This window comes from Rhipicephalus sanguineus, chromosome 4 (genome assembly GCF_013339695.2).
Source record: "Rhipicephalus sanguineus isolate Rsan-2018 chromosome 4, BIME_Rsan_1.4, whole genome shotgun sequence".
Taxonomy (NCBI): domain Eukaryota; kingdom Metazoa; phylum Arthropoda; class Arachnida; order Ixodida; family Ixodidae; genus Rhipicephalus; species Rhipicephalus sanguineus.
In genome coordinates, this window is record NC_051179.1 from 200,932,898 (window position 1) to 200,957,996 (window position 25,099).

The window sequence follows — 25,099 nt, forward strand, 5'->3', positions numbered from 1 at the left end:
GTTGGAACCCTGTCGTAACTTTCAACTTCGCATGAGTATATATACACGCACGGACCATGGCGTAGCAGGGTGGCACCCGGCCCGTGCACCCCCCCCCCCCGAATTTTTTTCTGCCATGGGATACGGAGCACAAAATAACGCTCGACCACATCTGCCTGCCACGTACGCACATCATTCAAGGAGGTGCCTCCCTCCTGCACGGACAAGGGTGCTGAACACCCTTACCCCAAAAAGGGTTCTGGCTACGCCACTGGTGTAGACAAGCTGGTTTCTGTACACTAGGCTGTCCCTTGGAAATATTATAACAGGGTGAGAACGCCTTTTAGCCATAAGTGGTGAGTGCATGCAATTCTCATAAATTAGTTCTGGCAAGGATTGGCTGCCTTACCTTTCAAGTACACAACGAGCAAACATGTTCGCTTGGAAGGCAGGACAGGGCCATGCTTAAAATGAACATTTCTTCAAAAATCTATAAATCTTTAGCAAAGTACAACTACATAACATGAAAAAAAAATGTTTACAAATTCACATAATGCCAAATTTTAATGGTACAACTGGAATAATATAGCAAAACATCACATTTATGAGGTAAGACTTACATTCGCAGTAAGGAATGTTGATCTTCTGGGCAGCAGAACTTCTTAATTATCAACTCTTCGAGTTACATAAAATAAGGCAAATGGAACTTCATATTTATACAACACTGAAATGTTCACAGAAAATGCATTCCATCATGTGTTCGCCTCATCTTAAGGTGCTTCATCTTGTCTCTTTAGCCTGTCTGATGCGTTCTCATCGCCACTATAAAATGAAGCCCTAGTATCACATAAAATATGATCACTTCATTTGTGACCTATACATTGTGCTGTGCGTAGCCAACCGTGTTAAGCTTGTTAATAGAGAGGCAGGAGATGAGATCTCTTATGCTGTTTCTCTTCAGCTTGTTAAGCTAAAGCAGTGCGTAAAGCATCTTCCATTTTCAAGACCGAGCTCAGTGCTTTGAAGGGTACATCACCCTCTATCCATGTGCATGATTTGTTAAACATGACTATCTTGGACGCGGGCCCTGGCTGACCCCTTGTAGCACAATCTTGCAGTCACCACATTGGTTTTGTATTTAGCATTCTTCGAGCTACATACTTTTTCCCCCAACAAATTCACGGTCACGGTGGTCTGGAAGGACATCACATGCATTTAACAATCTCATGGACCTCAATGAGCTGCCATACATTCTAAAAGATCATCAGCTTTTTGCACAAATTTTAGGTCGCAACTGTTGCTCGGACCCAAAGGCTATTTAACAGGCCCTCTGAAACATTGCCACGCAGGGAGACCGTGCCAAGGTCTGAAAACTGAGGCAACCATTCGAAGCTGCTGTTTTCCTTTTCGGTGGGAGCTTCTTCGTCAGGTACGACGGAACATTCGGGAAAACATCCGTATGGATCGGGAGTCAGGCAGGGACGGTCTCGGCGAATTTGTACGGTTCACCATTGATCAATGTTTGTACGTCCGAACGATCAATCGCTCATCTAAATGCGCTTCGCAAACGACACAGTTTTTTCTCAGTGACTTCTGCACGCGGATCAAGCCTTGCTTCGTTCGTCGTCTTCAGGAGCGGTGAAAAGGGACGCCTTGTTACTTGCTTTCTGGCGGAAACATACCAGTGCATCCTGGACAAAGCAGTGTCCTGTCTCTTTTCAATCACCGTAGCTATAAGAGCACAGCCACATTGCAAAAAGAAATCACTGAAGGCAGCGGCAGCACGGCAGCATTTCGCTAAAACATACGTGTTCCCCGATGCACCACGAGCATGAAGCATCTGGATGGATGGATGGATGGATGCTATGAGCGTCCCCTTTATACGGGGCGGTGACATTCTGCCAATGCTCGAAGAAAAAGGAAAACGTTCCTTTTTCATGCTGGCCTAATACCTTGTCTACATTGATTAAATCTATCTATTATACCAAAAATATTTATAAATTCACGGTCTATCTCTCTGCTTCTTAAGGCAGAATGACCTTATTCCCCCCCCCCCCCCCCTTATTTATTTTTGTACTTTATCTCTACTCTTCTGCCACCAATACTCTAACCGTCTCTTACTTATTTCTATCGCGGACGTGTTCAGCTTTCCATTGTTGTCCCTAAACCCAAGGCTTCCTGTAGACTCGTGCCCACACGTATACCTGGGTGAATATCGCCACATCGTACATGTTCCATCGTTTCCCTAGTTCCCCCCAGCATGTACAGTGTTTCGTCTTCGTTACTGAATCTCGCTTTATAGCTTCGCGTTCTAAGGCAGCCCGACCTTGCTTCAAACAGTAAAGCGCTTCCCCTTGAATTATCATAAAACCTTTCCCTCCTTATTTCGTTTTTTTTCCCTTTCGGTAGTTACTCAGAGCCGGCTTCTTTCCCATCGCTGTCATCCAATAAGTCCTCTCCGCCTCCCTGACCTTCCGCTTAATGCTCCCTGTTGCCATATCGCCCGCACTGCTAGCCTATTTATTTACTGGTGAGCAGCGTTGCCAGATTGGAAAGGGGCTTCGACACAACCCCAGAACAAAATTTCACCAGATTTCACCAACACTACAAATGGTGACTATGACGTCATTTTTTTTCTTTTTAGCGTTTTACTTTGCAAAAGCCCTGCCCCATAGAAAATATTTTGTTGTTTATAACGATATTATTACAAAGGAGAGTGATTTGATTATTTCTGCATTTTTACTTGTGGCCATAAGCGTGCGCAGGGTTCCCCTTCAGGGGGGGCGAAGGTTCGTCGCAGCGCCCCCTCCCTATTATGTCAATGTATGCGGCTGCCTTTGCGCCCCTCTTCTCCCCCCCCTACAATGTATGGGGCTGACTTTGCGCCCCCCCTTCTCGCCCCCATTGCCCCCCCCCCCCCCCTGCGCACGCCTATGCTTGTGGCTGTCAGCGTATTCGTATAAAAAAATTTTTCCGTCGCCGGCACGGGGACGGAGCCCCGCCCCTAGAAAACGGACCAATCAGAAATCAGTTTACGTTTGGAGTTCCGAGTTCTAAGAAGAGCCACGCGTCTACGGCCCCCGGGTCCGTGGCCTTGGAATACTGAACGCGCGCCTGACTGAATGGGCCATAAGCGCGGGACAAATGGTTGTTTTTGTGTGTGTGTTGTGTTTGTGGTGCGAGGAGGAGAGCGCCAGCGAACCATTTGAGCTGCGTGGACACTTCCTATTTCGGTGCATCAGTCGATCAACACTGCACAAAAACGTGCTGCTGTCGACGCCAACACGCCAAAGGCCCCGCCGCTGCCATTGAAGAAGGCAGGCGTTTGCTTCCCGCAACATCGGTGACCGTGTGCCTATGGCGCACTGTGTATCGGCACTGTGTATCGCACTGTGTGTTCTCAACGAACAAAGCACCGGGTGACATCAGAACGGAAAAAGACATATATATAAAAATAGAAGATACGGTACGGGGTTGCGAACGGAGGGTGGCGGAGGGAGCAGGAACGTCTTTTCGAAGAAAAAAAAAAAAAAAAAGCACGGGAAGATGTTATGGTGCACCATCGAAGCTGCATAGTCCGCAGGCGCCTCTCCGAGCCCCAGGCAAAGAAACAAACGCCGAAGAACAGCGGGGGAGGGGCGGGAGTGTAGCTATCTCTTGTACTACACTCGTACGGTTGTGTGTGGGGGTGGGGAGAGAGCGAGGGGGCACGGGTGCGCGCAAACGAAGACGCGTCTGCACGTGGCAGTGACGCTCAACAGATGCATCCACCGTCGCGAAGTGACGCACGTAACCATTTTCGAAACAGCTCCAGGATCCCGTAACACTTTCTTTGCAATAAATATTCACGGATTTTACATTAAAGGACATTACGATTACTTTTAATCGACAAAAACTACTACAATTATCTAGACTGAGGGCGTACGCATCAGCGACTGGAGCATTCGGGTTATTTTGTAACTATGCATTGAATACAACAGTGACAAGACTATTCAAGGTGTCTTTTGTCACACGCCTTTAAATAAAACTGAGGCATAAGAATTAAGGTATCTTTAACCGAACACCGCACATCGAGCTAAACATTTTTGAAACAGATAAAGCAACCGGTTATCACGTAATGGGCTTTAGCGCCACAGACAGATAAATATCATTGTTGAAAACTGCATCTGCAAGAAATTACCTCACGCGATAACATTTGCGTCCAAAGGTAGCGCATCCAAGATGGGACGAGGCAAATGATGCATAAACACACATACACAGCATCTGCTGGGGGCGAAGCCAGAAATTTTTTTTTCGGGAGGGGGGGTTCAACTATACTTTATGTATGTTCGTGCGTGCGTTTGTATGTGCGTATATACGCAAGCAAAATTGAAAATTTTCGGGGGGGGGGGTTGAATCCCCCCTCCCCTCCTGGCTGCCCCCTGATGTCTATGCCTGTCTACTTGTCATTCGCCGTCCCGTCTTGCATGCGCTATGCCTTTGGAATTGCAAGCGAGCCCGCCGTGCAACCCATAACAGTTGCGTCTGTTGTTAGTCATGCATGAAAAGCGTGTACAAATGACGTACCCCTCAATGCTCCAGCATATCGTTACTTCTGGGTTTTCCGTCCATGCTGAAGAGTTTATATTGGAAAAATATTTGGTATTTCGAATATACACTATTCGATTCGAACGCCGAATCGAATAGACACTATTCGATTAATTATTCGAAATTTTAGAACGTATATTCGCACACTCCTAGAAACAGGCAAGGGGGTTTTTGGGTGGCCCACCAAATGATGTTAAAAAAAGATGCTGGCCGAACGATAAAACGTTGTGATCAGCTAAGAAAAAGTAGCAAGTCAACTGTCACATGTGCTCTTCTTCGTTTAAAACCAATGAGCTTACCCTTACCCACGGTGTAAGATATATACTCGATCTACATATCTTACACCATGCCCTTACATCTCGTTTTGTCTTATGATGAAGCCAGTGTCCACAAACCGACTTCAGTTATTTAGCCCTATTTACTGTTTTTTCCAATTAGCGCGTGTTAAGGGCCCAAAACTATAAGAAAACAGAGGTAAAGACAAGGTTGGTTTTGAACACGGACCTTCGATGGCTAATTGTTCCGAACAGATACTTCCCAACGTGCCTCTATGTTACTGGCATCCTTATCAAAGCCTTGGCGAGCTTTACATACTCATTCAGATATATTACTTACCTCGTAACCGACCAATGACTAACCTAGCATTACGTCACCAGAACAAGGGCATTTCTAATCAGACATCAGACGAGAAGGCTATGTTTTCAGGTAAGGTATGTCCAAACGCTGGCTTCACATTCGCTTCTCCGAAGTTTCGATTGCTTCCACTCTAGAATTTTTTTAACCTCCTTAGCCCGTCGCCTTCTAGAGCCATGAAGGTGGATATGCATAAACAAGGAGAAGGAGAAAATTAACTTTATTACTGAAGACAAGAGGTACGAGTGGGGTGGCGTCCAGCAGGCCCGCGACCTTCGCCACACAATGAGCCTGTTCGGCCGGTTTTGGTTTGAAGGTTTGTAGATTTGAGTGCAGCAAGAAACTGGCGCTCTCTGGGATGTGGTGTGTGGTTGAAGCAATAAATTGTCGGCAACAACGCGGTGTAAATAACAGTAATTGTAGTGGCAAGCCATTCCTCAACAATTTTCACCACTTTTCACCAGATTTTGTCTGGTGTAGCCGTTTTGGCACCTCAACACCAGCAGCCCCCAATTTTCACCAGATTTTCCCAATCTGGTGCCGAATTTCACCATCTGGCAACGCTGCTGTGAGCCTCCTAGTTCTCTTTCTCCACTGCGTGTCAACGCTTTTTCTATACAAATACGGCGTGGCGACAAGCGCGCCACCTAGCAGCGTCATGGAGCACTGGCGCGCCTCTCGCAGCGCAGGCTGCCCGATGCTGACACCTCCCCATCTAGCCACCATACTACAGCCAAAGGTCCAGTTTCCGTTCTCTATGTGGTAGATATTCTCTGACGTGGTGCAAGAGGTTTTCCGAAAAGGAGGAGAACGGTTTGTACAGCAGCTACATTTGTGTGCTTCGCGTGGCCTGTGAGCATGCGTTAAATGAATATTTGATAGACAAACTGAACACGGATGCAGACCTCTGTTCCGTGTGAGGGGCGCGCTGCCACTGGAACGCGACTCGTGATATGGTGTTTCGGAACACCCTTATGCAGTTGTGAAGGCATTAGTGTGAGAATGATGTTCATGGCCTAGTTTGTTCTGATCGAGCACTTGATCTGGACTGAATTTGTTTATCGGCTCCTTTACGCTGAAGTATAAAGCCACTCAGTGTTGCGTAATTCGGCCCCGATCGTATTTAGTCGTGATCAGCAGTGCACCGTGTCTCACCGATATGAGACACTAGAACATGCACCGCAAGAACGACGACACGCGTCTTGTCGGATCCGCGACTAAGATGATAATTAGTTGGAGGTGGCACCCGTGTAATCGCCAATGCGTTTCTTGCCTTGCGTGCGTAGCGGCGGTGCCATAAATTACCATACCGTGTGCGGGGCCGGTTTATCGCAGGCAAGAAATGCGCTTCTTGATAGCAGACGAGTACAGGCAGGTGTTGCCGAAGCAGCGAGAAAGGCGCTTGTAGTGTTGCCGTATTTGCCACACCATAATGAGAGGTCGACGGGAGCACTAAATCGCTTCACCAAGAGGGGAATTTCTCCGTAAATTGCTAAACGAATGCATGTCAAAGTATGCAACTGGTCTTGGTGTGGAACCATGATTTGTGACACGACGAATGAAGACAAGCGCTGCCTTGCAACTACTTTGAATTTTGGGAACAAAGGCACATATGTGTACACAAAGATGCACATGCGCGATACATTGTGCCGTTTGCTCATGGAAATGACAAACCAATCAAGGAACGGGCACATCACCACATTCGCCCTGCAAGAAAGATAACTCTTTGTTCGAATGATCACTCCTTTTTTCTTCAGTCATTGCTGTTCCTATTGTGAGCCCTTAGCTCATTTGCATGTCTAGCGATAACCGTAGTACCACAGAAAGTGGGGGGTGCATCATGGAATGCAGGTATGTCGTAGTAATGGCCCAGAGAAATCAAAACAAGGCAGTGAAGGCTTGCCTCTCAGCTGTGTGTTGTGAAAAGCAATTTTTTTAGGACTTTACCTTGTGTACTTATTAGCGACCCTAAAACATTCTGGCATTTTTTAAACCCCAAGCCATCAGCTGCTATTATCATGACCGACCATAATGATATAATGATTGCTGAGCAAGACTGCACTGTTGTATCTGACCTTGCTTTTTCATCTGTATTCACTAGAGGTGTGCGAATATTCGAGTTTCGAATTCGAATTGAATAATACCTAATTGAATTATTGATTCGACTTTCGAATAGCTAGTATTCGAATAATTCGACAAGACAAATATCTAAAACACGAAAAAGGCCAATGGTGCAACTTGGTTAGGATTGGGGTGGCTAAAACTAATGCTAGCGTCGTTACATTAGACCTCTCGTTTTACTTTCACCGATGTCTTGGTTCAAAAGCGAGTGCATGTTTATTTTAAAGGAGATCTTTCCGCACGTCATGGCTCCAGCAAAGAAAGCCAGGGAACAGCCTGGGAGACTGGAACCGCTAGTGTCAAAAAATAACCGGCACACTGACCTGACAGTCGAGAGGTTCAAAAATACTTCAATTAGCCTCACAATGGCGGTAAATCGGGCTAGTTGGTTGCTCATGATCGTAAAATAACAGCGCAAAAGATGACGGACAGAGACAAACCAGCGCTGACTTCCAACTGGTTTATTTATGCGGAAACAAATCTATAGCACTCACATATCACAAGAACATTACATCATGCGCAGAAACTCCTTTTCTTCATGAAGAAGAGCTATGGAAGGAGTGCTGATCACCAAGCTTATCAATCAGGTCAGTTTTATGATCTCACGCGTAATCTGTTCCCTAGTTCTTAGCGACGACACTCGACTTGACAAACAACGGAACGCACCCGCAGCGAGAACAGTGATGAGCTAGATTGCCTTGCTAGATTGCCTTGCGCATAAATAAACCAGTTGGAAGTCAGCACTCGTTTGTCTCTGTGTGTTTGTCCGTCGTATTTTGCGCTGTTATTTTATGTTCAATTAGCCCCTGATCCCAAGAAAGGATGATCCTTCGAAATACTGGAAAGAGCATGGAGCTGCACTTTATCCAGGTGTCGAGAAGATTGCTTTGCGATACCTTCCCATCCGTGCTACTGAGTTGCCCAGTGAGCGCATGTTTTCAACTGCAGGAAACACCTGGCTTCAGGCTAGATAGCCTGAAGCCAGGTCGCGTGGAACAGCTCGTGTTCTGCATGAACTTTTGCAGTCTTCGGCAGCAGTCACTCACTGCGTTATGTGCTGAAAGGCATGCGCAGATTTAATTTTTATGTTCTTTCTTTGAAGTTTCAATAAAATCTTTCTTCGATATTTTTGGCCGCTATTCGGTACTATTCGATTCGAGGTTAAATTTCGCTATTTGCACACCCCTAATATTCACCACTGAACCTGGTTCTCCTCCATCAATGCTACCAGTAGCTGTCCAGCGTTTTATAGCACCAATCGAATCATCGAACATAGAAAAGGGCAATTATTGAAAAGCTCAGACTGTCATCGGCATCTGGGGGAGATGATATTCAGTAAGGTAAAATGTTGGGCAAGCGCCCCTCTGTCATCATAGAGATGATATCACTTCTAAACTATTACAAAATACTACGTAAATCTGCACAGCATACTTCAAATCAATCCTGCCCCAGGGGTCTAGTGGTTACATCGCTCGACTGCGGACCCGAAGGTCATGGGATCGAATCCGGCCGCGTAGGCCACACTTCAGTGGAGGCAAAATGCTAGAGGCCCGTGTACTTAGATTTAGGTTCACGTTAAAGAATCCCAGTTGGTCAAAATTCCCAAAGCCCTTTATCTGCACTCCTCATAATTATATCGTAGCTTTGGAACGTGAAACCCCAACAATTATTTGCTTGAAATTAATCTTCCCGCAGTCTTTATCCTCCTGTAGCATCCACTTCACCTGTAAGGAAAACAGGTCATTCCAGTCTACAAATCACGTAACATAAGTCACCTCTTAACTTACAACCAATATCGTTGACTAGCAAACCCTGCAAGATAATGGAGTATGTCATTTACACCCAAATCATGCACTTTCATGACACTGAACTTTGTTTACGTTTTGGGACGTTAAACCCCAGATATTATTATTATTATGAACTTTGTTTACCCATCCCAAGATGATTTCTGTAAGGGCCTTTCATGTGAAGCACAACTTGCTGTGTTCATCAACGATTTACATTCACAGGCAGATAGATGCTATTTTTCTACATTATGCAAGTACTGAACTCGCCCATTTGAAGCTGAGCCCGGACATTTTCAAATGGTCTGATCGCAGTCAGTGCATGCCACATGTGGTGGTCTGCAAGGTGGTGTCTTGGGCCCATTACCTTCATCCTCAAGTTTCTTCTCAAATTTGAATGTTTGCAGACAGTTGTGTCACCTACTGTACAAGCACTAACACTTCGACAGGGTTGCCTAGTTTGGCTACTTCCGCCAATTTGGCTATTTTTTCCAGCGGTGGCAGCAGAAAAATACCTTGGCTACTTTAGGGCTACATTCCTCTTCCCCCGATTTGAACAAAATTATCGATATCTCGTGACGTTGCAGCCTTTGGTGTTCGAGTATGTGGTGTCAGAACATGGCGACCAAGGTGTGTTTCTCAGATCCCAAAATTGAATTCGACTCTTGCACTGCTCAGAAGCACTCATTCACAGTAGAATTTTAATGTCCAAAATGCATGTGTCATTTCTTAGGGGTAGGTATGGACCCAGGAATATTAACTGCCTGTACTGCAGAGCACACTCATGCCGCACTCGTTTTTATTGTCACCACAAGGCTATTGCTTCTAAGAAAAGCCACAGAAGATGCGTTAAGAGAGTGCCATTTTTGCAAGAGCACAAGAAACTCAATCATCCTGCACGAAATGGTTGCTGAACTTATGCTTGAATCTTAGCATTTCGAAGGGTTCATGCTGTACTTATGATGTCTTGGTTGAAGTGACGTTTATTAGACTCAAGGCCTTGGAAGAGCATGGGCCGAGCGCGCACACACCCAATGATGATGACAATGACACACGGTGACGGTGAGGGCAGAGAGACAAACGGATGATGATGATTATGATAATGCACAGATGAGACAGAAGCACGCAACTAGTGCCCACACTAATTTCCCTCACGTGTAAGCGGATATCCTGGCTGCTGCAAGTCAAGGTGACAAAGAACGTCGCGTGAAGGGTTTCATGCGAGAAACGTGCACAATCTCGGTGCTGCGGTAACGGCGGTCTGTTGGGACTACAAGTGGTGTCACACGATAATTAGCAGGCGAAGTCTGTTCCAAAACTATGTAAGGCCCGATAAAGCGTGGTTGAAACTTGTCACAGAGACCAGGTGTGCGAATAGGTGTCAAAAGCAGCACCTCATCACCAGGTTGAAAAGATACAACGCGATGGGATGTGTCATAAATAATCTTTCGCTCTTGTTGTCTCGCATCTGTGTTGATGCGAGCATGATGGCGGGACTGGGCCAGTCGAGAAATGTAGTCTTCGCTGGGAGACTGTGGTGAGTTAACGTGGCTCTTGAAGAGAGAAACGTCGAGAAAGGTAGCAGGGGGACGTCCGCAAACGAGGTAGAACGGCGAGTAGCCAGTTGTGCGCTGAACGGCCGTGTTGTAGGTGAAGGTGAGGGATGGTAGTGGGGTATCTCAGTTTTTGTGGTCTGGTTGGATGTAGACGGCTATCATGTCAGCAAGAGTACGATGAAACGTCTTGGTGAGACCATTGGTCTGAGGGTGGTAGCTTGAAGCTGTCTTGTGAGTAGTTCCGAAAGCGCGCAGTACTTCTTTTAACATTTTTGACAGGAACACCCTTCCACGGTCGCTAAGCAGTATACGAGGAGCCCCATGACGCAGTATTATGGCGTGAAGAACGAAGTCGGCAACTTCGGCAGCTGAGCCAGTAATCACAGAGGTTGTCTCAGCGTATCGCGTCAAGTGGTCTACGGCGGTCACTATCCATCGTTTGCCAGTAGATGGGACGGGAAGAGGCCCGTAAAGGTCGACACCTACAACCTCGAATGGCATTGTGGGGCGCGGAATTGGCTGTAGAGGCCCGGCAGGTGCAGATGTCGGGAGTTTACGGCGCTGGAATGGGAAGCAGGAACCGACACACCGCGCTACGCTAGTATAAAGGCCAGACCAGTAGAAACAACAGTTTTTTTGAAAACCAAGATTACCAGCAGTCAAATCATCGTGGAAGGCTTTAAGCACATGAAGTCGAAGAGCGCAGGGTAGCACAGGATCCCAGCGTTGACCGTCAGGGTGGTAAATGTGGCAGTAGAGAAGGCCATTTCCCAGCTTAAATTGCAGGAGTTGACGACGAAGTTGCGCGTTTGGTGGATGGAAGGCTCCCGAAAGTTGGTCCATAATATGCCTGCAGTATGGATCGGACAGCTGGCGGGAGCGAAATGTTGAATCGTCATCCGAGAATAGATGGCCTATTGAGGCGAGCGTAGGAACTGCGGTAGAAGTGACGGCCGTGGTCTCGCCAACGCCGATATGGGTAGTAGGAAGCGGGCAGCGAGAAAGTGCGTTGGCGTCTTGATGTTTTCTACCAGACTTGTAAATTATGTCAAAGTTATACTCCTGCAGGCGTAGTATCCACCGACCCAAGCATCCGGACAAGTTCTTCAGGGTGGAAAGCCAGCATAAGGCGTGGTGGTCCGTAACAATTGTGAAGTGACGGCCGTGGAGATAGGGACGGAACTTCTGCACCGACCAAACCACAGCCAAGCACTCCTGCTCAGTTATCGTGTAGTTCTTCTCGGCAGCGGTGAGTACGCGACTGGCATATGCAACCAGTCTCTCTTGTGAAAAGGTGTCGCGTTGCAGAACGGCACCTATACCGCGGCCGCTAGCATCTGTGTGAAGGATAGTCGGTGCGACTTCGTCAAAATGGCAGAGAACTGGTTCGGACGTGAGGGCGTCTTTTAACAGGTCAAATGCTGTTTGGCATTCTTCTGACCACCGAAACGGGACGTCGGAAGCAAGTAGTTGGTGTAGTAGAGCAGCTATTGAGGCGAAGTTCTGGATAAACCGACAAAAATAGGAGGCGAGGCCAAGGAAACTCCGCAACTCTTTCGGTCTTTCCGGGTGCGGAAAGCGAAGAACCGCAGCAGTTTTCTCAGGGTCTGGCCGAATTCCATCTTTGCTAACGACGTGTCCCTAGACCTTGATAGATTTGCTGGCGAAACAGCATTTCTTGGTGTTGAGTTGGAGACCAGCACTGGCAAGGCACGTCAAAACTTCATCTAAGTGTTGCAGGTGCTGAGGAAACGTTGTCAAAAAGATAACAATTTACATTTTTGCCAAAAGGCTTTTGCATTGAGTCATTTAAACAAAAGCCTCACAGTTGTCCTCTCACATGCCTGTCCACTTTTGGCTACATTCACTGGCCTTGGGATACTCTTTGGCTAATTTTTCCAATTTCTTGGCTATTTTTTGTCTTCTCAACCTGGCAACCCTGACATCTGATTACATTGTTTTTCAAGAAGACCTTAACAAAGTGCAAGACTGCTGTCACCCCTTGAAGGTGGGGTGTCATAAAATTTTGATGCTATACTCAGCACGAAGTGTTGGACACAGCAAACGTTTAGATTGCATTTGAATTCACTTCCAAGGTGTGCCTCAATGCTCATTCTTGAGACCCATCGCTAGCGTGACTGACACCGACGTCACTGTGTGGGAAGCGTAACGAAGTTTTAGTGATGACAGACCACATTAGAGTCACGTGCAATGAGTGGCAACTAACAGCTCCGCTGCACCGGCAAGCCAAGAGAGCATTGGCTGTGAACTACACTCATTTTTTTTGGGCTTGTTGCTGAAGTAACCAAACTTGCTCGCATTTTGCAAAGTGCTTCGCATCCTCACGCGGACCTGCAAAGGCAACGTTGGAGGAGTTTACTTCATTTGCACGGTTCTTTGCTTTAGCATATTGGGTTGCTGTAGCTATGAACTTGAGAGGCCGGATAGGTGGGGCCACCTGGTGGCGCTAAGACGTACCAGACAAGCCCAGAATTGCTGTGGCAGAAACCTTGTGTATTCTATTCCTCTGCTGGTATATATTCTTGGCAGCAGCATAGATGCAAATGTGTTGCCTTATAAAACATTTCTTTCGCCATGGTCACTGAGTGGAAACAAAGAAACGCACCTATGTTGTGGTTGCACGAAGCGTCAAAAGATGTTGGTACCATCGCCGGTAACCTGGTACTCCGGAAACATCCCTGCATATACTGGAATACTTTACACACTAATATTCTCTATTAGAGAATTTTAGCGAATTTTGAAGGCATCCGGACGGTTGCTTGCATGTGTGTGTGAGAGCAGACGATGCAGCACTGTGTGCATCTCAGCTTTGTGGGCCCATGTGTTCCAGCTTCCTACACAGTGACGTCAGTGTCCAACTCTGTGCCCAGAAAGCGAAACCGAAAGTTGTTTTCATAAATAAGGCTGAATAAACAGGCGAAATAAATAAGGCATAAATAAGCGAGAATGCATGAATTTTGGAGCGTGTATCATGCTTCCTGGAGCACCAAGAAATGTTTGCAACCAAGGCTGTGTTTGATGACATCACCCTTTTAACTGCAACAAATGTAATGTCACCACCATCCGCTGTTATATGCATTTTACATTGTGAAGTGTATTTTCCTTTCAAACAAAGGAGGAAGCCGGGGCTAAAGGCTGAATGCCTGACAAAGGCCCCGGCTCCCTTGTACAGTTTGACTTCAGTTAACACAAAAACATAACTGAAAATATAACACAATAAATGCATAAGTCAGCTGCATTTGCAGCTGTACAAAAAAAGCAGTTATTAAGCATTCAACAATGAAAATGATATTATATACAAAACATAGACCAGAGTCGAGTAAATATTTCTGTGTTTACTTTTTAAACATTTTCAATGAAACATCAAAATTAACATTTGTCGACAGTTTATTAATGGCCACAGTTATCTGATAAGTTAATTTTTGTTTGCCATAATTAGTACGAGTTTTGGGGACGCGGTGGATTTGTTTCCGTAAATGGTATGCATCATTAGACAAAGTAGTGTTTAGAGTGTGTAATTGATTGGCATTAAGGGGAGACGTGGGTCTTGAAATGTGTATTTTAATAGTTGGGTGAACGGAACGAAATTTAATACACTTATCCAGTTTTTTCTGCAGATTCCAAATCTCTGAGTAGATTTTTAATAGCTGCATTGGAACAAAATATATGCTAGTTCTATAACGTTTTCTAGCACAATTCTTATGGGGATTTTTGGCAACTTCTTTTCATCAAACACAAAAGCAAAGTATGCGGCAAGACTGCCAGAAAGCTGGTCTAGCCAATGATGCTATTTATTTTCTTATAATGCTGTTTACCAAATGATACTTCTCGATAATCATAAAGTGTATGAAGCAAAAAATTTTTCACTCATATTTGCATCCGTTTATTTTGCATTTGAAGTTCGATGAAAACAATCAAATTAGCATCATCGGCTAGGCACGCTCTCTGGCAGTCTTGCCACATATTTTGTTTTGTCTTTGACAAAGCAAAGTTGCCAAAAAGTATCGTAAGAAGTATGCTCTCAGAAATTGCATAACATTTGTACTAATGCAGATAATAAAAATCTAATTGAAGATTTGGAATCTGCAGAAAAAACTGAATAAGTGTATTAAATTTCATTCAGTTAACCCAACTAATAACAAAATTTTTTTCAAGACCCACGTCTCCCCTTAATATGCTGCAACAGACAAAAAAGGTAAACTTTGTTCACTTTAAGCAAATCGTAATGATGAAACAATGGCAAAGTAAAAAATCTTGGGGTCTGCCACAGTAACCGTGAATGCAGCGCAAAGCTCTCTTTTGAAGTACCTGTAGTTTCTGATAGTAGTCGTAGTTGTCCCCCATACCAGAATGCAATAGGTTAGTTTAGAATATGCAAGCGCATAATACATCTGCAGTCTCAACCACACGGGTGGTACCAGACTAGCTACCTTGTAGAGACAGCCTACACTTTTGCTGATTTCAGATGCTAACTTTGCGTGTTCCAGGAGAGGTTCCGATGGAACCAGACACAGAGAAATTTTGTGCAATCAACCTCGTGTGTTCTTACCCGTCCAAATTGGATGTTGACCTTATGACAATCTGCAGTATTAATTGGCCTAAAAATAATATCGCTAGTTTTTAATGATTTTAAAGAAAACATGTTTGATTGTAGCCATGACTGTAGGTTACATAAATACTTGTTTACCATGGCCTCAGCTTGCATAACAGATTTGGCTGTAAAATGTCTTTATCATCAGCGTACATGATCATGTCATGAGTAGTTTGGTAATGTCATTGATATACTATATTAAAAACAATAGTGGTCCTAATATAGAGGAGCAGTGAATAAAAGGCGTCAACGAAACGACTACAAGAAGACACAAGGACGTACGCCTTGTCTTTGTTTCGTTGACGTCTTTTATTCACTGCTCAAATGAACCAACTAGCCGAACAAAAAGTTTTAGTTGATATAGAGCCTTGAGGGATTCCGCAAGACACAGTTAGCCGGCTAGATGTGACGCCATTCACCCGCACGTACTGCATTCTATGGTGTAAATAGTTCTGCACTAAGCCAAGTGTAATACCACGTACACCATAGTGATTTAATTTTTGCAAGAGGATATTGTGCTGTACGCAGTGTTACGTTTGGCCTAAAAATTCATCGAGGCCGACGCCATTGAGCGTACAGCTGTCTACCGGAATGCTGTCTTCTCCCCCCGTATCGGCGCTTAGACGGAGGCAGGAATGCCGATTCTTCCTGTAGGAGCTTTTGCCGGGCGGGCGGACATGTCGCTGTCGACGGATTTCCCAGAAAAAGGACGTCGGAATTCGGAGACCCCCTTTTTGGCTTGTTGTTCTCTGCGTGAGATAGCACCGCGGGAGAGTTTCCCACCCAGCCACTTCTGCCTTCTACCCTACCGCAGCAGGGAAAATTAACCTGCGCCAGAGGGAGCGGTCTGCGTGTTTTCCGGAATTCGACACACCTGCTTTATCGTGCGTTTTGGTCAGCGTGGGACTGCGCCGTTGAAGACGCTCCCATCAACCCAGGTGGGGCCTTCACCCGTGGCAGCCATCATTCAACGCTTCTTCCAAGTATTACTGGCAGTGGAAGCGGAGGTCATCGGCCCTTTCCCCTTTGGACTGAAACTCCTCGCCGACCTTCTCACCTACGAGTCTTCGGGGCGTGGCGAGTGTATTGTGTGACTCTTTGCCTCCTTTCGGGAGGCCGGACGCCAGGACGACAGGTCACCGGATTGGCGGGAGACGCTGACACCGGTTTGCCTGTGCTTCTGCAGTGATGGTCTCGGGGCTATAAAAGCCGAAGACTTTTGACGTTATTTCTCTTCTCTGCTCTCTGTTTTCACTCCAATCTCTTAACCATGTAAATAAATCTACGTTCCTTCCTGAAAGAACGCGCCTCCTCACTGGAAATCATCGGCTATGGGGACGGACGGCGGGAGCCAGCTACCGCAACGAGACCCGCCGAACCCCACTCCTTACAGCAGTCAAACGCCTTTCGAAAATCCAAGAAAAGACCAAGAGTGTAATGCTTATGCTCTATATTTTTGAGTATTTTATCTTTAATAACGAGTAGCGGCTTGCTCTGTCGACTATTTCTTCAGAAAACCGTACTGGCAGGCAGATATCAGGTTGTACTTAGTAAAAAAACATTCAAGCCTGCAATTTATAACTCCTTCAAATAATTTGGAAAATACTGGCAACACAGAAATTGGTCGGTAATTTGACATTTCTATTCGGTTACCACCTTTGTATATGGGACAGACCTTGGCGATTTTTAGATGATCGGGAAACACACCAGTAGTAAGCATTAGGTTTGCAAGATAAGACAATACGTCAGATATAAAAGGTGCAACCTGCTTAATGGGAACAGACCTTATATCGTAATGACCTGGGGATACATCATTTTTTAACTCCTTGATCAAAGTCACTGTTTCCTGAGGGGATGTGGGCGAAAAAAACAGACTTTGATAACGAAGTGGCAGTGTTATTAAATGCATTGGCAAGTTCATGTGCATCACCGAGTGGCTTACCAACGTTGACAAAGTACTCATTAAAAGCACCAGCTAAATCAAAACCAGACAAGTTTCTATTCGTCGTACTAATCTCGTTCAGCATACTATTATCTTTCACTCTCGTTATATTAGTTACCTCTGTCCATACTTTACCACTGTCGTTTTGGATTCTCGAAAATCGCTCAACGAAATAATTTGTTTTTGCTGTCTTTAATTCTTTTGTAGCGAAGCGTTCGTAGTCGGTAATAGGTCGTCCTCTCGAGCGCCTTCTAGTGGGTCGCCTCTTCTCTGAGAGCACGCTCCTCGTGCAGAGAGTCGGCCCCCGCTTTTGACTGTCGCCGTCGCCGAGTGCCCGCTAATAAACGTCTTGACAATTTGGTGGAGAGTGCTATGCCCTTTCAACAACTACGGTCCGCATTCGATGCCCTTGGAGCTTCGATCCCGTACTGTGCCTGCTACCTGCATCGACTGTCAGCGCCGCAAAACTTCAACACACCTGTCGCCGGCAGGTCTGCACCCTCTACCTTGCCCTGACCGACCGTTTGGGCGCGTTGGCATCGATCTGTATGGGCCACTTCCTCTGACATCCGCTGGTAACCGCTGGGTCATCGTTGCTGTAGACCACCTCACGCGATACGCTGAAACTGCTGCCCTCCCAGCGGCTACAGCGCGCGATGTGGCCTCCTTCCTGCTCCAACGATTCATGCTGCGTCACAGTCCACCCCAGGAGCTGCTCAGTGATCGAGGCCGTGTCTTCTTGTCGGAAGTCGTCGAAGCCATTCTCAAAGAGTGCGACGTCGTTCACCACAAAACTACTGCTTACCACCCGCAGACGAATGGCCTCACCGAACGCTTTAACCGCACGCTCGGCGACATGCTCTCAATGTACGTCGCAGCCGACCACACAAATTGGGATGCCATTCTGCCCTTCGTCACGTACGCCTACAATACCGCCTCTCAGAGCACTACTGGTTTCTCGCCATTTTTCTTATTGTACGGAAGGCACCCGTCGCACACAATCGACACAATCTTTCCATACAAGCCGGATCAATCTGAATGTGCGCCTATTTCGGACACAGCCAGGCTTGCTGAAGAATGTCGCGAGCTTGCGAAGACCTTTACAATGCACGAACAAGAGTGACAGAAGAGCATTCGCGGTGACACTACCACTTCTGAGTCCACGTTCCTCCCTGGAGTGCTCGTGTGGCTCTCGGTCCCGACCACTGCAACTGGCCTCTCTTCCAAACTACTGCCCAAATACGAAGGCCCCTACCGTGTCGTGGAACGCACATCCCCGGTCAACTACCTGATCGAACCCATCGACCCATCTTCGGACATGCGCCGTCGAGGGCGCGACATTGTCAACGTGGAGCGCCTGAAGCCCTACCATGACCCGCTCAAGTGACAAGCTGCTAGGTCGCCAGGCGGCTCCCTTTTCGTACCCGGGGTAATTGTAGCGAAGCGTTCGTAGTCGGTAATGGGTCGTCCTCTCGAGCGCCTTCTAGTGGGTCGCCTCTTCTCTGAGAGCACGCTCCTCGTGCAGAGAGTCGGCCCCGCTTTTGACTGTCGCCGTCGCCGAGTGCCCGCTAATAAACGTCTTGACACTTTATTTAGTTGTTGATTTCGATATTTTTTATACTCTTTTAAATGGTTGGGCTCCCGGTTGTGAATGAAAGAGTGATACATTTTGTTCTTAGTACAAATTTTTTCGTGTAAATCTTTATTTATCCACGGCTTTCTGAACTTTTTCCTGTTTAATCTTCTTTTAATTAGCGGGAAAGCATTGTTATAAGCTTCTGAAAACTTAGCAATAAACATTGAGTACGCCAAATTTGCATCACCAATATTGCATACATTATTCCAATTATATTCCGTACAAGGAATTGAAACTTGTCTAAATTTCCATCATTTATGTCTCGCGTTATATAACTATCAACTGTAACTTTGCGTTCGCGCACTCTGTTGATAAAGCAAAAGACTGGAATATGATCACTTATGTCCGAACTCAGTAATCCAGATTCGATACTGCGCGGTTCACTGCTTGTAACACAAACATCTAAAAGGGTGGCTGTGTGAAGAGTAATTCTAGTTGGCGAAGTAATGTGATTGTAGCATGCTAAAGATGAAATAACACGGTTGAAATCGTGAGTGCTTGGCATAGGTCGGCAAACTCACTCATGAGTCGACTCACTCAGACTCATACCGAGACGTGAGTCTGAGTCTGAGTGAGTCCGGTTGAGTAAAGTTTTTGTGAGTCTGAGTCCGAGTGAGTTCGGTTGGGAAACATTTTGGTGAGTCTGAGTCCGAGTGAGTTCGGCTGAGGAAAATTTTGGTGAGTCTGAGTCCGAGTGAGCCCTAAGGGCAAAATATATTGCATGAGTGAGTCTGAGTGAGCTCCACAATTTTTGCCGACCTATGGTCCTATCTACTCAACTTTAGCATTACTATCAGCCCTATGTCAGCTCACGTTTATACTCCCGTATACTCCCGCCATACTTCAACGCACTACCATTCATATGTCAGCTCAATATTTATTGATCAGGAGGCGTGAGTTGAGGAGGGAGAGGGGGAGGAGGTGCCTTGACCCCCCCCCCCCCCCCCGCAAACTTTTTCATGGGAAGTTACTGATAAAAATATCTCGTGTGAGTCATGACTTTCAATAAAAAGGTCCTTATTGAACTGCGAACTCAGATAACTCGTATTTGAAGGTACGAGATCAAAAGGTGTTAAGTAGCGCAACGATTATGCGAGATATTGGCGTTAAAGAGCATTGACATTATGGTAGAAAAAGGATAATTTAATGCTAACGGACTCACGAGTCGACTCACTCAGACTCACTCAGACTCAGATCGAGCCGTGAGTCTGAGTCTGAGTGAGTTCGAGCGAATAAAATTTTGGTGAGTCTGAGTCCGAGTGAGTCCGGTTGAGAAAAATTATAGTGAGTCTGAGTCCGAGTGAGTCCGGATGAGGAAAAGTTTGGTGAGTCTGAGTCCGAGTGAGCCCTGAGGGTAAGATATGTTTCGTGAGTGAGTCTGAGTGAACTCCAGATTTTTTGCCGACCTATGGTGCTTGGATCACCATGCAATAGATTTAGGTTAACGTCGCCCATGAGTACAAATGGAAAAGTAGTAGAATTCAATTTTTCAAGTAATTTTTCAAGAAAATCTAGAAACTGCCACTTATTTCCAGTCGATGGCCTGTAAATTGCCACAACAATTACATTGGACAGTGATACAAACATTCAACACTGGGACTCATTATTGAGCAGTCCTCAAGAACCGTGTGTGAGTAGCAACATTTAACATAAACAGCAAGGCCTCTAGCTCTTCTGCTAGGACGTAGGAGACCATTATATGCGTAGTTATCGAAATGGACATGATCATCATGTGTGAGCAACCAATTCGCAGAAAATACCAGTACATCAAATTCTGTTGCTAATGACGTAAAAAAATGATCAAGGCGATCGCCTTTGTTTTTCATGCTTCTTTTGTTAAAGTGAATAACAGACAGTTCCTGCTGTTGGTTGTAGAATTTAGCGTTGAAAGACTCGGGGTTGTACAGAGAACAAGTCGGTATTTGGAACATTGCCATGATCGCTTAGCCAAAAAAAATAAAAAAAAATGATGCAGCTATTGTGATATTTTGCACAAATCGCCCTTATTGGCAATCCTGATGACATTGGAAGATTCATTCTTTCTGGCGAAAATCTTGCCCCCGCTTGTCCGAACGAATTTTCATGACATTTCTTTCTTGTGGGCGATAGTGGCTCCCAGTAGTTGCTTATTGGCACGGGTGTAATGCTCGTTAACATGCACCCGATCAGATCCAGGAAGTCCCAGCATTTCGTTTGTGATCTGATGTTTCCTAGCTCTTGCAAGAACCGCTTATCGCGGCGCACAAAACGAACGATAATGTTGCTTTTGCCTGTCACTCAAGTCGCTGTCTTGTGACATGTGTCAATGTCAGCAGCACAGTCAATCGCTAATACTTCCTCAGAAAAAATGCACACATTCAAGTACGTTGGCATCATCCTTTCACATGACTTGGACTGATCAAGTCAAGTCAAGTTTATTAAATAGTTCAGTTGGGTTACGTGGTTAGCGTCCTACAGCAGGAGGTTTCAGCGAAACTGACAGGGGGACCTTCTATGGCTACATGAATGGGGTAATTACAAAAATGTAGAGCAAAAGTATATGGACGTGTGAGCAATAGTGAGCAAGGTTGATTAAGAATAGCAATGAGGTCATTGCATAACATAATGATAATACTCACTGTTTAAAAAACTGACATGAAAATATTCAAAAGCAAGTGATTAAACAGGAATAACAAAAAGCAAGCTTGATGAACAGCACAACATGACAAATGCAACTCGTATTATTATCAGTGGTATCAGTTATACAAAAGCAAATGTTAAATCCAAAAATAGCACAGAAATACTGTTAACAGCGAAGGCCTCCGGTGCCGCGCAGGGGGGTCCGTGAGCCGCAGTCCATACGACACAGAGCCAGCAACGCTAGGAATAAGGACTGGTTTAATTCATGACTCAAACCAATCTCACAAAGCCTTCGGCCCAACATGGCACGAATACGTACAAGGAAAGGACCAAAGGCCCGGAACACACAATCACCGCAGACTGGCTGTCAACCACGGAACATGCGACGCAGAAGATAAAGGCCACTATGCAAACAAACTCGACTGGCAGTCGAAGACGAGCCGCTTTAGCGGGTGCCTCAAACCGGTGCGCCCCTTGCTCTGCAGCACTCACGGAGGCGCCACCATCCTTCCATCCCCCTGGCCAAAAAGCCCGCGTCTCTCCTCCCTTCTTATCGGCCAGCGCTCATCTGCCCCGTCCCCCTGTGGCTTTTTCCAACGCTGCCGCGCTTCACGCGCATGGCCAGTGCAGCGCATGTTATCCTGGCGCCTGCTTCCACGGGTTTCCTGCGTGTGTGTTGCAGATAAGGGCCCAAAGGCCTGACAACAGTTAATTGCACAACTCAGATGAGTTGGTTAATTCCTGAGCGAAATATTTCTTGCTGTGCGAGGTGAAAATATGGATGTTCTGCACTGATTTTGATTCGAAAGGCAATCAATTCCAAATCATTATGCTAGTAAAGAGCGTTGAGAACTTGCCGTAGTTTGTCCTTACGGCTGGCAAAAGAAGAATATTGTGCGTGGGAAACCGGCTGACATTGCTGTTAGGTGTTAATGATCAATACATACAATGAGAATGTCAGGTGACTGTGGACAGTCTGTGACAGAATAATTGTCTTAATGGGAGTATGTTAAGTTTAGGAAACAACAAGCTACAGGACAAATAAAGTGGGCTCAATGTCGTTAGCCTAACTGCTTGATTCTGTAATCATGCAAACGTTCAATGTGCGTGAAATATGTGTTGGCCGAAGATGATACTCAATACGAAATATGGCTGTGAATATAGGCAACATACAAAGAGCGTATCATGTGAGGTAGAAAATAAGTTTGTGTCTTGATGCTAATGTGGATTCCAAATTCAATTTTTTTAGCGAGTGATGAGGCATGTCTGCGAAATTTTAGTTCAGTATCTAAGATGACGCCAAAAAAGCGCGCTTCACCGGAAATGCTTATGACATAATTACCGATGCAAAGGGAAGGTGGTATGTCAAGTGAAATTGGTGGAGAATGGAACACCCAAGAGACGGTTTTAGTAGCATCGATTTGCAGCTGATTGTTTTGCCAGGATAAAGCTATGTTATTTAAATCTGTGTTAAGGGAGCGTAGAAAGTGACTTAGTTGATGTAAAGATGGTTGTGTCATCAGCATATAGTGTGCTCTTGGTCTTAGTGCATCCGCTAACCATTAAATATTGCCTCATGCATTTATTTATGTGGATGTCCATTTCTTTGTGCAGCATTGTTCTCAACTTACTTACAGCGTCATGTCGCTCACATGTTGGACATGCATTCGATAAAACAGTGGGCCCACTTATTAGCTGATGTGTGCGCTGTGATGTGTTCACGTCCTAGTGCGTTTGGCGTTGCTGCTATTAAAGACCAGACTAGCGAAAGCATTGGCATTTTTACAACTGATGCTCTACCACAAATGTTGTTTTTGCCACTGCCGAACAGGTTTTGCCAGAAGTTCTTCTATGGGCACAAGTTCGCCCAAATAATGTTTCTTGACTTTTAAAGTCACCTCGTCTCTGTACCATGGACAAAAACTGTCACTTTGACATGACATTTAGTGGAGGTGTTTATGGTTGGAACACCCCTGTCAAGCCGTGAAGCCAGCCCAGTATGCATCGCAGTCTTTAAAGGGACACTAAAGGCAAATATTAAGTCGACGTTGATTGTTGAAATAGCAGTCCAGAAACCTCGTAGTGCTACTTTTATGCCAAGGAAGAGTTTATTTTGAAGTAAAATCACGTTTTAGTGGTCCGCATGGCGTTAGCACACTTCAAATCACCCGCCTGAAATCAGACTTTAATACGTCACTGCTGCCGTGCCCAACGTTGCCGCCTTTACTGCGCGGCCGCCGACACTAGTAGCAGCAGAGCGAAAGTAGCGGGACCCACAGCAGCAACAACGGCCATCGAAGCCACCGAAGCTTGCCGCAATCGCCGCATTGGATGTGGACGGAGAACTTGACAACGAGATATTGGCTCACGACGCTGGGCTCCAATTCAGCAACATGAGCCCCGATGAACGCGGTATGCTGCTGAGGGCTCGTAGTGCCGGCGTCGTTGTGTACTACGATAGCAGCCTCGGCAGCGACTCTCCCGAGCCCGAGCCCGAATGCAGCGAGGAAACCAGCAGTGCGGTGTCGGGCGACGAAGCTGTGGTGGCCCTGCCGTCGCGACTCTTGAACATCCTCTGGTATATACAGATGTGTATATGTTGCTTCGTTTGGTTAGATAACCTGGCTATCGCAGTGCGCGGTGGCATGCAATATAATCAGGGTAGTTTCCTTCTTGTGTGCCTATGTGACGAGGCGTCACTTTCGCGCGCAAAACACACGCGGCAGTACGCGATCCCGAAACTACCACTGAGACACGACCCCGTGAGCGAAGCAGGGCGCCGGGCGAAGCGCAGTTAGGCGAAAACGGAACTTTTGAACCATGCGCGCCGTTCCCCATGGCAGCGCCACAGAGGTTCTTTTTTCCATGAATCAAACGGAAACGAACAAACAGCATTTTATTACGTCTTTTGATGCACGGAAGGTTCTTCTTTTATTGCTGCTAGTTTTATTACTAGTGATTTATTGTAGGCAAATTCTCATGCGTCATCGGGATCACTTCGAAAATGTCCCACTCGTGCCGCTCATCATGTGATACATTTACCTTAATTTTTCGGTAAGTAGGGCACTGCTGTTGATAATATTGCCGTTTTAGAAGTTGTCATACATTGAGCTTTCACTCTGACATAAGTTGTTATTTGCCTTTAATGTCCCTTTAAGAAAGGGGGCACGGGAGAATCTGAATCAGCTGTAGGTGCCTGGGTCTGCCTGCCCCTGAACCCTGTGTAGAAACTCGTCCTGCTACAAGCTTGACTGCATTAACGCACCTGCTATCTTCATTTTCCGACAACCAAAGGAACCTCCTATTTTTTGTGGCTCTGCCTGCGGGGACTCACAAGAATGGGCAGGTTTGAGACGGTCGCATTGTATAACCAATGGTCGAAGGAGGAAGAGCTGCAGAAGGTCTTTTTTTTGCTCGAAGAATCCGTTTGCACATGGTTTAAGAAGCAGGAAACTGCACTGACGGCTTGGGACGCTTTTAGAAGGCGATTGGCATCTACATTTCTGCATGCCCAACAAGCTGAGGCCATGCTTCCAACCCAGCAGCACCACCACAACGAGCCCGTAACTGTGTTCATTGAGGAAATGCAGAAAATATTCCGACACGTGGGCGCCGATATGACTGAGGAAA

The 25,099-nt window shown here is 46.0% G+C and overlaps 1 protein-coding gene across 1 annotated transcript in view; it reads left to right on the top strand.

The window, feature by feature from the left end:
• Nucleotides 1-5,968: 5,968 nt before the first annotated feature.
• LOC119391027 (D-2-hydroxyglutarate dehydrogenase, mitochondrial) overlaps nt 5,969-25,099 on the top strand; it is a gene marked incomplete at its 5' end in the record, with an annotated part of 375,425 nt that continues 356,294 nt past the window's right edge. Inside the window, 1 exon segment of the mRNA XM_037658733.2 lies at nt 5,969-6,012.